General features: G+C 39.2%; 1 protein-coding gene across 1 annotated transcript in view; it reads left to right on the top strand.

Annotated features, from left to right (window-relative positions):
• Positions 1-14,522, top strand: part of CPNE1 (copine 1) — a 51,395-nt gene that overhangs the window by 12,456 nt on the left and 24,417 nt on the right.

Below are 14,522 nucleotides of genomic sequence, written 5' to 3'. Positions count from 1 at the left end.
TGGATGGAATGTTTAAATGGAGGATTTGGGATGGGGCAGGGGCTCTTTGTTTTGCCGAGCAGTTGATTCTCCTTATAATTTAGCATAAACTAGTAAATATCCACTCTTCCTTAAGAGTAGGCTCTTGGAAAAAAATAGGAAGTCATAGCATGCTTAGGTTTTTTGTATCTATAAGAAACAGTACATCAACTGAAATAGTTACAGTTGATCCTTAAAACATAAACAGAGAAAAGTTCATTATCAAGGGTCAGTACAAAGTGTTTACTGTAACAATGTGATTTCATGTTAGAAGTAGCCTTAAACTGCATGTTACACTAAATTATGAGCAATACCTGTAGACTATATATCTAGAGTTCATAAAATTGCTTACTTAGCACTTGTCTGTATTCGTGAACAGCCTTAAAAATAGGGAGTAGGACCTCTGAGGTCCCATCTCCAATGTGGAACATATGAAACTGCCATTGGATGTAACACCCCAAGCTGATTGCAAGCAAGAGGTAGCCTGCTCAAACCCCCAGTTGTTTTGACCTTGATGCCTTGAGTGTCAGGAAGTTAACACCCTTGATGTCCCGATTTCTCCAAATAATGGCAAAAAGGTACTTTTGTTTATATAACTGGCTAAGCTGGTGTTTTTAGCAGTTCCTTATGCGTGTCTAAGTTTTACTGTTAAAAAAAAGTTGTGAATGTAACATTTTACCACGTCTTGTTTTATGTATGGGTTTTTTTCCCCATCCTAAATAGAAATTAATGCAATTAGTCAATGATAAAATTGTAACTTACATGAAAACATTTCAGTAGTTGGGTGACAGTGTGACTTAATATTACCAAATTTCAGGCAATTACCCATTAATGTCACAGTCAGATTTTGTTGGCATTCTGCAATATCAGCATTAAAAGCAGTTCTTTACCAATGAATTGTTGCTATGGTCTGAACGTAGATTTATGAGAAGTTTGAGGCTTTGTAGGTTTAAAGAAACCTGAAGGATGCTTTATTTTAAGTAGCATTCCTTTCACAGCATGTAGTATTTTCTTTGAGTGTCTATGTTCTGAATTTGTCTTGAGTGGAGAGAAAGATTGATGCAAAAATGAAGATTATAGTTGTGTAGCAGATGACATTGAAGGTCTGCCATGTAAAAATATATGTGCTGCTCAGTTCCACATTGCTCATGCTGTCCCTAAAGTCATGATAAAAAGTCAGGCTATACTCAGTGAAATCAGCAGCTTTTTTTGCTGAGAGTATTTTGGAGTGCTGAAGACTGTAGACTCCACAAAAGAGTATGTTTCTAGGCACACCAGTGGTGCATTAAATGTAAATAATTATTTGTTTAATTTATTATTTTGGTTTCTCTGTTTTGTTTCTCCTTAGTCTGCTGCTGTGGTGGTTCCTAAATTGCTGCTTCTCGTAGCAAGTGCTGTTGGCCCTCATTGGGTTTTTCAGCAGCACTGAACTGTGTTGGCCTTGTGATCTGCAAAACTGAAACTACTATGTATTATGGACCATTTAAAACATCTGGCTGGCCAATGGACCACTGTTTGAGAGCAGTTTATGTTCATTATTCAGATACATGGCTTAGACCCTGAAACAGGTTTGCAATTCCTGTTGAATATGGACTCTAGTGGAGAAGACAACTAGTTGCTGTATTTGCTTATTGGTTGGAAAGAAGCAGTTTTGAAACTGGACGTAGTAGGAGACATATAGTTGGAATTCAGGGAAGTTTACAAATTAGTTTTATGTCAGTTTGCTGCTTTAGATGTGCATGTCTTTGAAAAGAAAATTAGATGCTAAATTTTGTTGCTGAAAGGTTTTTCATAAACTCTGCTTTGGTCTGGAGGCAGAGTTGGCCAATACATTTGGTTGTCTTTGCTCTTTTCCAGGTTTGCTAATGCTCCTTGCTGGTCTGTGGCTGTATTTTTTTTCATGTTAGGAAAACTGATCTCGAGTTTGTGTACAGAGGGAAAGGAAGGGAAGCTGTTTCATGCTTCTGCAGGAAGAGTAACTTCAAAGTGGTCTCTTCCTATCTGTTTTTTTGCAGTGAGAATGTGATTGCAGTTCAGAGGTTTTTTTTTTCCACAGTCTGGATTTTTCCATGGAATGAAAACTTGTTGGTTGGTAGTACGCACATTGATTTGTGTCTGTGTACTGAAATCCACCTCTCTTTCCCTAACTCATGATCAGGTAGGTCTAACTGTGGCTAGTTTTCTATAAAGATGATGTTAGTAATTTTCTTGGAGCTTTGTTACTATGTGGAATGTTTGGGTGTTGTTTGTGCAAGGAATGTTTCCCACCTCCCTGACTTGGATGCTTTTCACTCCTGGCTATAAACACCAAACGCAAAAAAAAAAGCAGCCCTAAAAGGGTCCAGCCTGAACATGGCTGTCAGATGGTTTAGCTGTGACTCCTTTTCACTTGCTGGTATTCATTTTTGTGCAAATTCCTTTGTTACCCTACTGGGTTTGTTTGTGTATTCACAGCATGACAGCTTCAGAGAGAATTAGCCAGATGAGTTCTACCTGAGTTCCTTTACTGCTTCTGCAGAGGCAAAGCTTACGTCTTTGTGGCTATCTTTCTTGTGTGTTCTCGTGTCTACAGCCTGAAATTCAAATGGTCTTACTAGTTGCTTCCCAAATACCTTTGGTAAGCTTTCAGAAACGGGGAATGTATCTTCTTTCAGCATGAGTCTGAATTCCACAAAATCAGTTTGTAACTCTGTATTTGCTGTTCTCATACCAGCTTCACCATTTTCCTCAACTTTTGAATGCTTTTGCAGTGAATCGCCAGTGAATTAGACCTAGTTGATCATAGCCAGGAAAGACTTTGGGGCCTGGAGTGGGGGTTGCCCTTGCAGTCCACAGTACACAGGGGTGTCAATTTAATTTCCCTGTAAAGTTTAAAACCAAAAAGAAAGGACTTTTAAGGCTTGGACAGGGAAAATAGCAATTAATCATGTCTAAAACTGTCTCTGGAATAGTGTGCCTTTTGTGCTGGTCACTACTTCAGGAAGGCTGGTGACTCTTTCAACTCTTCGTGTTGTAGTTACAGTACAGTTAAACAAGGAATTGGTTGGATTGTATGGCTGTGATTTCTTACCATCTGAAAGAAGGTGGAACTTCCAGCTAGCAATTTGAGAGTTTGGAACAAATAGTTTAATGTCTACTGTTTTCCATTGAATATGAATATGTGGATGTAGCACTGCTCTATGTGATTGTAGAAAGCTTAGAAATGCTTTTTGGTCACTTAGGCAGATTTGGGGAGGAAAACAGTGATATAATCAGAACCTAAACTACTTCAATAGTTCCTTTTAAATAATGTTGAGTGTCTTTTATGATGAAATTCATAGGATCTCTGTTACTAAAATGTAAAGCCTCTGTGTAGCACTCATTTGTTAGTGACCTTGCTGTGGTGGCATTTGCTAGAATGTGCTTCCCAATGAGGTTTTTGTGAAACTTCTTTGTTTTCAGCAGTATAACCAAAGCATTGCTACTTGTTTTGACAGGAGGATGGATAGGGATTGTGGAAAGTCCTTGCTTGTTTGATCAGGAAGCTCAGCTCTGAAGGGAAAATGATGGTTGCCAATACTTTTTCATTATTGGGCAAATGTTTCCAATACAAGGGCAGAATTTATAAACCATGTGTGTTTGAGCAACACTAGTGCAACCAGCTATAAAAGTGAAGAGGCTAATTAAAAGTAACATTAGACACTGGCAGTTCACTGACTGAAGTGTATGGGAAACCCTGTTGCTTAAGGAGGGGAGGCAGAGTTATTAAATATCAAAATTCATCTGCTTAGGGTTCCCCCACTACATTTTAGCTTTGCTGCGGAGCCAGGTCCAGTCTTATATGAATACATGAGAGTGTTTTTAATAGCACTTAGAGCTCTCTTCAGATACTGACTTGAGTGCTTTTGGGAGGTATGTGTGCAGAGTGGTGGTGTTATAGCTAATTTGTCTCTCAGTAACTGGTATGCAAGTGGCAGAATGTTTTCATCCTCATTTTAAGGGAACTTCAACTTTATCATGAGAGATGAGGCCTTAGGGGGGAAATTGAAAGACAGAGGCTAAACTGTCAAGCTTTACCTATAGTGAAAACAGCCAAGTGCTGTGATCTAATGAAGAATGGACATGGATTCAGAAAGTTCAGCACTGAGTTTGTGTGAAAAGGAGCACAATAAATCAGGGACTAAATACTTATATTCTTAAACTGATCTGAAATGTAAAATCAGCTGTTATAGAATGTATGAGATAGGTAAATGATCTAAATGAGTTGCTGTTAAACAGTTAAACTTGAGCTCTGCAGAGTCTTATTCTTAGATTGTAAATAAGAATATTTTTGTTGGTAACTCTTTTTAAAGTTTGGGGTTTTTTTAAGACAACTGTAGTTGTTATCACTTACGTCAGTGTGTATATTTTAACTGGATGCATCTCTTAAAAAAGCTTTTCAAGTATATGTGGAAAATTACATGCACAACACCATGACCTACTGCACAAATGTCTTGAATTTTTTGAAGGCCTTTTTTTGTCTTCTGGACACTTAGCCCTACTTTTGGGTAACTGACACTAGTTTTGTTAAGCAAATAACCCAATTGGCACTTTTTCCTTGCAGCGCAGGCACTATATCATGCTACTTCTTTGAATGAATAGGCAGTATTTGGCTACTTTAATGTCTCCAGGAACAAAAGACTTTGTAGTCTTTTCCTTCTGCGTGATAGTTTGTGTTACTTTTTGTATCAAATTTTGCCTTAAGTTAGGTCTGTAAAAAAAAGCTTCAAGCAGAAAAACCAGTAAGTTTTCTGAAACCTAAAATGTTTAGTTTTAAACTAAATAATGAGTGAATGTACTATGAATCCTAATCAATCTGCAAGTAATGTATCTCTATGAAATACCAGCTATTTCAGTGCAGTGACTGGAATGAATATATAACCATAGAATCACTTAATTTTGTTATGAAAGGTGACAGGAATCCCTGTAACTGTGTTCTGTGCCAGCCATGGTGTGGTGATGTAGTATAACCTTCTCTGTCTTGTTTAAGTTTGAAGAAATAATTTAGGTAGGAAGAACCTGCTTTTTGTATTTTTTTTAGGCAGCTCACAGATACTGTTTTAATATTCTTGTGCTTTCCAAATCCCCCTGCTACTGCATTAGGTTCACATAAAAGCTCTGAATCTATGATGGACAAATGACTGTGGTGCCAAATTCAGTCTGATGTTTGTCCTGACTGCTGTCTGCTTGAGACAGGTAGTGCAGTTTGTAATGCAGTTTGTAATGCAAGTTTGCAGGTTCCACCTAATGGTGGTAACTTTGAGTCTCTCTGCTTGGAATGAATATAATTTATTTAATTCTTTTGTAGCTGTTAAATTTACTCTAGGTTTTTCATAGAGAGGTGGCTTGGAGAATTTGGTCTGCTTCAATTCAGTCATGTTTCTTAAAAGTTCATGGAAACTATTCATTTCATTCTGAGAAAATAAAGAGGGTCTCTGGTGGGAGTTGTAGGAGTTTTCAGGTGCTTGGCTTGCAGAGATGTGTTTTCTCAAGGGTGTGGAATACCTTTGTAGCAAATTCAAACCTGATGACAACAGATTTCTTCAGGGTATAGATTAGAAACTATTATAGTGCATATACTGTGGATAGCAAACGTGGAAGAGCATTGAGGAAATAGGTGTCTGCATGCATTTGTGTAGTCTCTTCTCCCTTAATGCAAGAAGATTGTGTCATCATTTGGCCCACTTGTCTCTGACATAAATGGAGTGGCTTGAACCCACTGTTGTAACAGGTTTGTGCTTTTGTGAAGGTGCACTGGCTAGAGAAGCTGGATCTGTAACAGAACAGAAAGAGAACATGAGGTCTGTTTGGTGTTTGTGGCCTTTAAATTGTTCTATTGTTAGTCTGGATGACGAGAGAAAAAACAACTTTTATAATCCCTTGCCATATCCTTCCCTTTATCCTACGTAATGTCAGGCTTTTGTGTGGTAGGATTTTTTTTGTTTGTTTGTTTGTTTGTTTTGAAGTGTCATTATTTTACAGCAGATAAGGATGGAGAAGTTAAGATGTTCATGCTGTAGGTGATAGTAATTAGTGACAGAAAAGTAATACCAGTGTGAATCTCTCTCTTAATAGGAAGCATACACTCAAAAGCAGAAAGAACTGAAAGAGTATTGGCAGTTAGGCTGAACTTGAAATTAATAAGTCAAAGAAATTAATTTCTTAGGAGTACTGCAGTTTGGGATTTTTTCTGGATTGTATTTCGTGAGCCAAATTCAGTAGTAAAGTCCATAAAGAAGAAAGCCTGACATATAATGTGAAGGGGTAATGTTGTTCTTAAAGTGTGAGAAATTGAAAGGTCACTTCGCTTTATGTCCTTATTAATTTTTTAAGCAAGAGTTGTCACTGTGCCGTAATAACTGCAGGGCGACTGAGAATAGCATAAAGAATTCCTTGGTAGTATTTCAGTCTTTTCTGGTGATTATTCAACAAGTGCAATGAAAAGAAGCAGGTATGACAAGCTTTTCATTGATTAAATGGCTGTTGGTACAGTGTAGCCACCAAAATCCTTCCTATGAATTTGATAATAATAGCAATAGCAAAGATAATGATAACAATAGCAAAGATCAGTAAAATGTATTGCTAGCATATTTGTATTTAAAGTCTTACTTTGAATTCATGCTGTTCACACAGTACAGACTAGTCTAGACAGATGGACTTACTGAGTTTCTGCCTTGAAGTCACCATGCCTAGTTTTGGAGAAATGGGTAAAATTATATTGATGTAGTGTAGTATAGTAGTACTATAGTTTAGATTTCCAGAGTTTGGGAAGGGTAGAGGTTGTGAAGGGGAAAGCAGAATGAATGCTGAGGAATCACTTCAAAAATCATGGGTGCATGTAAGTAAGAATTGGTGTGTGGAGGTACTTGCTGGTGAAACAGAAATGTAGTTGAAGAACCAAAGAGGAGGAATATGGCGTAGTCTTTGATCTCAGCTTAATGAGTTTGAATGGAAAAATGGAAAACTGAGTGATAGCTGGATTTATCTGGGGAATGGGACAGAATGTGTAGGCCTGAAGTAGAAATAGCTGGCGTTTAAGGGAAAGAACAAGACCTTACTGGAGAAAGGCAAAGATGATTTGCAATGTAAAACACACGTTTGGGGTTGCTACAAACATGTGGTTGAGATGTTAAGTCTGTTTTCAATTAAGTTGTTATTCAGGTTTCAGTAATAAATACTTGAGAATCATGGTGAGGAGAAACAAAAAGCAGCTGAATAAATATGAAAGGAATGGGAAAAATGTCTTACTTCTTGGGAGGAGTCAGTGAACACTTCCAGGATTGCAGTTAACTATTGTAGCTTAAATCCAGTGACTGTAGCTTGTGTTTAGTTCTTTTTCAAGGAAATGGGTTTTGCTATTCTGCTGTTAAATACTATGAAGAACTGTGACATTTTTTCTTTGCATGAAGAAATTTGGTTTAGTAACAGGTTTGCGTGATCATTTTTTTGAGTTTATTGGTTGTGATTGAGGGGTATATTGGTGGTGTACAAGTTAATAGTGAACGTTGTACAGGTGGAAAGGTGAATTTGTAGAAGGTGCTTTCTCCCCAGAGTTGGGACTTGTCTCTTGGCTGGGGGGAAGCTGCAGTAAAGAAGATTAACTGATTGAAGTTCTTGTTTGCATTTTTTACTGGAAATTACCAAAATTATCATGCTATTTGTGATTGTTGAGCTTTGTTTCAGCTTTTTTTTTTTTTTACTGTTCTAAGCTTGTTATTTTTGTTGTTATAAATGGTAGCTGTACTTAGTCTGTTTTTGGGAGCTTCTTGGAGGTTGGATTGTCACAGCTTGTACCCATCAGCTGACTTTGGACACACCACTGCCCCCCTCCCCTCTCCCCCCTCCCCCCCCCCACCATTGGAGCTTCAGTATTCATATGGCAACAGCTCAGTGGATAAAACCAGGTTGTACCTTCCTGTTGTTTAGCAGGTCCATAGGTGTGCAGTGGTCAATAAAGTGTTTGATGAGGTCTGCAGTCCAGTTCTGAGCTCAGAGGCTGGGCTGGGTGTCTTACCCTTGGTCATGGCTCAGAGTTTCAGCATCACCACAGCCTCTGCTTCACTGCTTCACCCTGGAGGATATGTGTCTGTCTTCCCTGGCTGCTCTCATCCCTGGAATTAAGGCTGGCTGATGAACCATGGGCACTCTTTATCAGGACTGAATCAAATTGACAGCATTTTGTTTAGAAAGTTGTTCTTCATAGTATTCACCATTCTTTTATAACAGTTAGGAGATGCCTTTTGTTTGAGGTTATATGTAAATTTGTAATAGCAGTTAATTAACCCCTTGTATGTATGGTGACAGCTTGGAACACAGTGTGGACAATAGTGATATATTCCCTGCCTGTAGCAGTAGTGAATTTACCACATTTGCTTCCTCGTTGCAAACTGCCACAAATAATGAAATTATAGAAAAAGTGCAGCCATTTATATTTTCTGCAGAACATCTAGGGCTGTGGAATGAGGTTCTGTAGCCCATGGAAGAGCTAGAGGGCTGGAAAAGCCCTTTATTGACTAATAATTTGTGGACTGTGGTCATTCTCATTAGACTCCCTTACTCTCAGTTTAAAATAAAGGCACATGTTGGTGTATCTGGTGTTACAAACCTAGCTGTATTATTTCTTTTAGAGCCTTATGCTGTTCAGGAAAGAAGGATCAAATTATAGCTTTTATTTTTGTAACATTCAGAAGTGATCCTGACCTCAGCACTAGAATCAGCTTTGTAATATCAAAACTCAAAATGTAACAGGCTGCCCCCTCAAATTGAACTAATAATTAGAGAAAGAATTGCTTCTGCCAGTCTGCATATTTTGAGATCACAGCAGAAAAAGAGAGAAAGAGCTTTGAAAAAAGCTGGGTGATAACTGGAAAACGTGTGATTAAACTAACCAAGAGACAAGGGGGAGAGGGTTTTTGCTAATTGCAAGATTAATTAACTGAGATGCTGTTACATGTGTTGGGTTAATTTCTTGAGTTGTTGGATAGCAAAAGGCCAAGATGGTGGAAATTGCAGTAGGGACATCCTGCAGGCACTATTGTTGACAGTTGTGCTGGGTTTGTAAGCAGAATGTAAGGCAGGAGTTATGGCCAATCCAGTAGAAAGTAAATTCTTTGGAAATCGGCTGTCCTGGACCATATGCATTAAAGCCTCAAGTTTTAGTTAAACAAGATGCTAAATTAATGTGTAAAATTTGGTGTACACTGCAATAGAGTTGGATGGGTATTTTGTACAGTATTTAATGTGAATTTATTAGTGTGTTTAAATACAAAAAACCTGCGGATTTTCCTGGGCTGAATCCTTGCTTATATTTCATTTTATGCACAGCAGCGAAACCAGGCTGACCCACAAGGATTGTATTCAGTGATAGTGCTACTGTTTTCTCTCAAGAAGATACCTCCTCCTGGCACTGCTAAAAATACTGCTGATGGTGTTTGATGCCATGAAGTTATTAGATTTTTTTCTTGTCCTCTGGGTGACTGTGGGTACTGTGACCTGCCATGCTGAGGTGATCGCAATGCCCCTGTTGCCTAGTGCTCACTGTCTTCACCTCTTTCTTCCAGCCTGAAAAGGAGCCTCTGGCCTTAAGGCCTACTGAGGGATGGAAGTGTATAAAGCAAACTATGTAATTTTCAGAGTGTTCAGCAGTTGATCCTTAGCTGACTAAATGGTGGCACTCATATAGGAGGGATAAGTAAAGAGGAGTTTATGCTTCAGGCACCCGTATGTGGTGAAATGGGGGAATTTTGGGGAAATGCAAGACCCTGCAAAGCTCTGAACTGGGACACTTAAAGCCTTCAATCACACTTGGAGCTTTCTTCAACCATAAGTGTACAGTGCTTTCTTCTCTTAAAATTGACTTGCTTTAAGCTTTGGTTAAGCTCAATCACTAGAGGAATAATAAATTTAATATTATAGACTTGTCAATGTGTTAATTTTCTTTATGCTATAAATGTTTTTTTCTGTGTGAAATGAGGTTGTTTTTTCTGCAGAAATGTGCAAAATTTTGGAAGTTCTGAAATACCTATATGAAACTCCATAAAGTAGCAGGTAGTTGCTTATTATTTTGTGCAGCGTAGATGTCCTATGTAATTTTCCTAGAAAGCAGCTTTTTTTTTTTTTTTTTCATCTTGGTTTGTTTAGGACCAACTTCATTAATGCTGTACTTCATTTCAGTGTAGAAAAGCTCTATTGAAAAGTTGAGATTTATCTTTTTGTCTGTATTGTACAGCTATTGGAGTTTATGATCATCTTTGCAGGTAAAAGCTAGTATGCATAGTAAAAATCATTTTGACCTTTTAAACTGGACTTCATTTTGGTTGTCTGAGCATTTCTTAAAGTGTACCTAGTATGGAGCCATTCTGTGTTTTACTTAAACAACTGGGAATGATACCTGGTTGAGCAGTAAAAGACTTCTCTGTGCTTGAGATCTTGCAGATTTCTATGGATAGTATTTTGGTAGGGATAACATGGGTGATGTATTTTTTTTCTTCAAAATGTGGTGTTATAGCATGCAATTCTAAATAAGAGCAAAAAATAGAGGTACCTGATGGATCTGAAGCTGTATGTTGGAAATTCTTCCCTTGAAGGAATGATTTGCCTCAAGATGAAACTTCACAGGTGATGCCTCTCATCAGATAGATCCCCAGGCTGTGGGAGCAGTGGATCAGATGTTTGTGGCTATTGTCCATATAATAATTGATCATGGGGGTGTAGCACAACCTCAGCTGTATTTTATAAGCTCTTTCAAGCAACAGCACTTACCTGGTGGCTTGCTTGTTGCCTTTTTGTTTGAAACCACAATGATGGGATGTACCCAATAGGTCTGCTTTCTGTATTTTGGAGAGAGTTTGAATTTATTACTGCTTTTGGAGTTCATTTTCACTTGGTAATCTGGATTTCTGTGGCTAGAATAGTTTTGAGACTTCCAGACCATGTTGTACTTTAATTTACTAATAACAGGTGGTGGTTGTTAAACTGTTATTATTGCAAACTGATCAGGATCAATGTATAATAAATTCTTTATAAATTAAATAGCATTGTGATAACATTGTGGAAAGTAGTTTGCTCTAGCAGCTGGTTTTGCTTTGGAAATAGTTACTGTCTTCTGTAAACCAGAAGGTTCAAGTAGTAAGCATCAGTACTAATTATCAAGGATGGTTGTGAGGGGGAAAATAGGAAAACAGTGCATTTTAGAATTTCTGAAACTGTTGGAAAAAAATGTGTTGCAACAAATATAAATAATATTCTGTCATTATAAATACTGTTGCAAGTCTAAAAACTAAGTTTGTGTGGTTTTGAAATGCTGATTCCAGTCTGCAAACAGAATACAATTGGTGCTCTTGAATTCATGCTGAGGAAAAAAAGGAAGACTGTTAATAAACATAATAAAACCCCAAGTTCTTTCAGTGTAATTGCAGCAAACTGTATGCTTAGCCTGAGATCAGAGCCTTTGTACACTGTTTGAGCTTAGTAACCACTAGAAGATCGTTCTCTGATCATGTGGCTATTGCACAGCTCCGGTAAGTGGTGAAGTGTTACTGCTCCAACAGTGTCAGCACTGAGTGATGCCACAGTACCTGTCCCTTGCAGAGAGCTGGCATGTGCCAGCTGGGCAGCTTGGAGTAGTGAAATGCCAAAATGATGTTGCAGCATTGTGTGGAAGAGCAAATCAGAGGAAGCATCACAGGCTCTGGCTTGAAGAGAAACAGGGTGGGGAGTTGTGGTAGGTGTGGCGTGGTTCTAAGTCCAAGCACTAATTGCTGGCATTTTGAAAACTTTTGGAATTGTCACTTCTCTTGTAGGAAAATAACTGAGACTGTGGAAAGAAGTGGAGATGAAAGTCAGCTGATACATTTCACATAAACTTTTCACTTTTTTATAGAGAGATGCAATCACTATAGTTTACTATGAGAAATGAAAGTAAATTCTAGAAATCTTACTTTATGGAGGATAAGAAAATATTTGAGCCAATATTATCATGATGAAATCCTGTTAAAAAAATGAAGTTGGATCTAGTTTTTCTAATTGGTGAAGAACTTCACTATTTTTTCTTCCCATTCAGGTTTCTTTTATATATATGTGTGTCTCTTTGGGGATGAAAATATGTTAAACTTTTGATCTTTCTAAGCGATTACAATGCAGGCAGATTTCCAGAGATTTATGCTGCTCAGTTAACTGCATGAACAGGGTAACTAGGCAAAGTTGCTTACCTGTGGACTAAGCAGGTCTTCAGGCTTGGCTGAAAAATAGATGCTGTGTCTTAGCAGACCGTTCCTCTTGCTGCAGGGGTGTCTATGGCCAGGATTTTCTTCTGCTGCTGTTCAAAGAATCGACTGATACTGGAGAACACCATACAGTTTGCACAGTTTGTACAGTCTTTGGGTAGCCATGAGGTGAAAAGAAGGTTGTATGGGCTCTTTGAGGACATTCATAGGCAGTAATCTATAAATAATTGCTGGCTGAGGTTCAAACTTGTGTTTTCAGGTTATTATTATTTTTTTTTAATCTGAATCTGTTAAGGAGCTCTCCCTTCTTTCATAAGGATTCATTCTGTAGTTGTTAAACCTGCTTTCTTGTTATGTCCTTAGTTGGTGAAGAAGGGTGTACAGCCAGTTAGGACAGTTCCTGCTCAGCTACTCCAAACAGCTGGCCTGCTGGTGCTCTGTTGTGTCTTGATTATGTGCATCAGTGAGTGTCCTGTGATCTCCTGATGGAGCAAGAGGATATAGTGGGAAAGGATCCCTTGTAGTTTGTAAATGTCCCCAGTGGTTCAACAGAACAGCTGAGCTTTATTTCAAGGGAAATCCTGTGCTGTTACTAAATTTAAAACAATGAGACAGCCTTCTGGGTATTAGGGTACTGGAAGTCAAATCTTTGAAACAGTGGAGTATTTTCATAATTTCATTGCTGCTGATCTGGAGAAGAGATTCAGGTAGCAGATAAGAGGTGATTGGGTTTGAGGACTTGTGTCCCTTCACCTCCTGGCTTCATTGTGTGATATAATAATTGCTATCTCAAACTCTTCCTTTTTGGTGTCTTTGTGACATGGAATAAATATATATATGGGCTTATTCTGTATGCAGCTTAAGATCTGCAGTAGTGGTTTCCTCCCAGAAAGGAGCCATTGCTGACTGGGGATGCTAAAAGCTTATGGGGAGCTGTTTCTTTGAGGTTAACTTACTCCTGATGCTTTGAGCTCTAGTGGGGAGGAAAGGTGCCTCCTGTTAGTACAGAACTCTCTGTTGCAGTAGAGAAAAACAGAGGCAAAATATTGGCAAAGGATCTCAGACTGGATGTCCTAGTCTTGTTGTCAAATAGTGAGTGTCAAACAAAGTTTTGCCGTTGTCTGCGCCTATGTCAGTCTATGTGAGATGAAAGCTGGTCTGGTGGAATGATATGTGTCAGTAAAGAAAAAACTTGATAGCTGTGACTTGGAATACAAGAAATGTATTTATTAAAGTCAGTGGTTTCTTTGTGAATCTTACTTGGGGTTGAATTGATGGCTTCTGCCAGTAGTTTTAACAGCTGACCACTAGAGTTCTTCAAACAAGTTTTTTAAAATATGCTGGTGTTAAACCAAGTGATGATGATGACTTTGACTGAAAGCTGCACAATGATTGCCTTTGCCTAAAGCTTTGCTAATTTTCACTGAGTACTGGTTTTTCCTGCCACCATCACTGGAGCACCTGATTGCCACACACTGGTGTACTAAGTGACTTTGTTAACATTTGTCCAGGATAGATTGCTGACTGGGATGCCCAAGGGATTAAATATTGTACAATAAAAGCTGATCTCTTTGAGTTAAATATATTCACCCTGCAAGTATGAGGAAGCCATGGGGTACTTGGGCACTAAAAAGCCAAAGCAAGTATTTCCTTATTTTCCAGACTCAGAAGAAGAAGCTTCTCTATTAAATAATCCCATTTCAAACTCTAGTCATCAACTGTCCAGTCTCTGTAATATTTTGGTGCTTGAAGGTTTATCTTCTAATTCAGTTTTGAGAATTATAGCTGTTCCTCAAACAGAATGTTTGCAGTTTAATGTCTAATAAAATTTAGTTATCCCCTGTTTGCGGGATGATGTTATGGCGTTTTGGAAGCCAGCACGGCAAAAGCACGAGGTCTCCGTGGCTCCCGTGGGTGAGCAGGGGGTGCTTTGGCAGTGCTTTCACCGCGTGGGGCCACTCTTTGGCGCGGGGCGGCGGCTGCGGCTGCGGCGCTGGCGGGACGGAGGTCCCGGTCCCTGTGCAGGGCTGTGAGCGACGGTCCCGGGGCGGGGACAACACGCCCGGCCCCTTTGTAGAAACCTGAGGCAGCAGCGCGCACCGAGGCAGAGGGAAGGGCTCCTGCGAGGGGAGCCGGAGCAGCGGGGATAGCCTGGTAGAATTAGGTGAATTCAAGAGCCGAGGGGCGAGGCGGGCCGCAGTCGGTGCCCGGCTGCGCGGAGGTACCGCGCTCCTCCGCGCCCGCCTGGCCCGGGGCGGGCGG

This window comes from Lonchura striata, chromosome 20, assembly GCF_050655825.1.
Source record: "Lonchura striata isolate lonStrDom1 chromosome 20, ASM5065582v1, whole genome shotgun sequence".
NCBI lineage: Eukaryota > Metazoa > Chordata > Aves > Passeriformes > Estrildidae > Lonchura > Lonchura striata.
The sequence above is the reverse complement of the archived record's forward strand: the minus strand, read 5'-3'. Positions and strand labels throughout refer to the sequence as shown.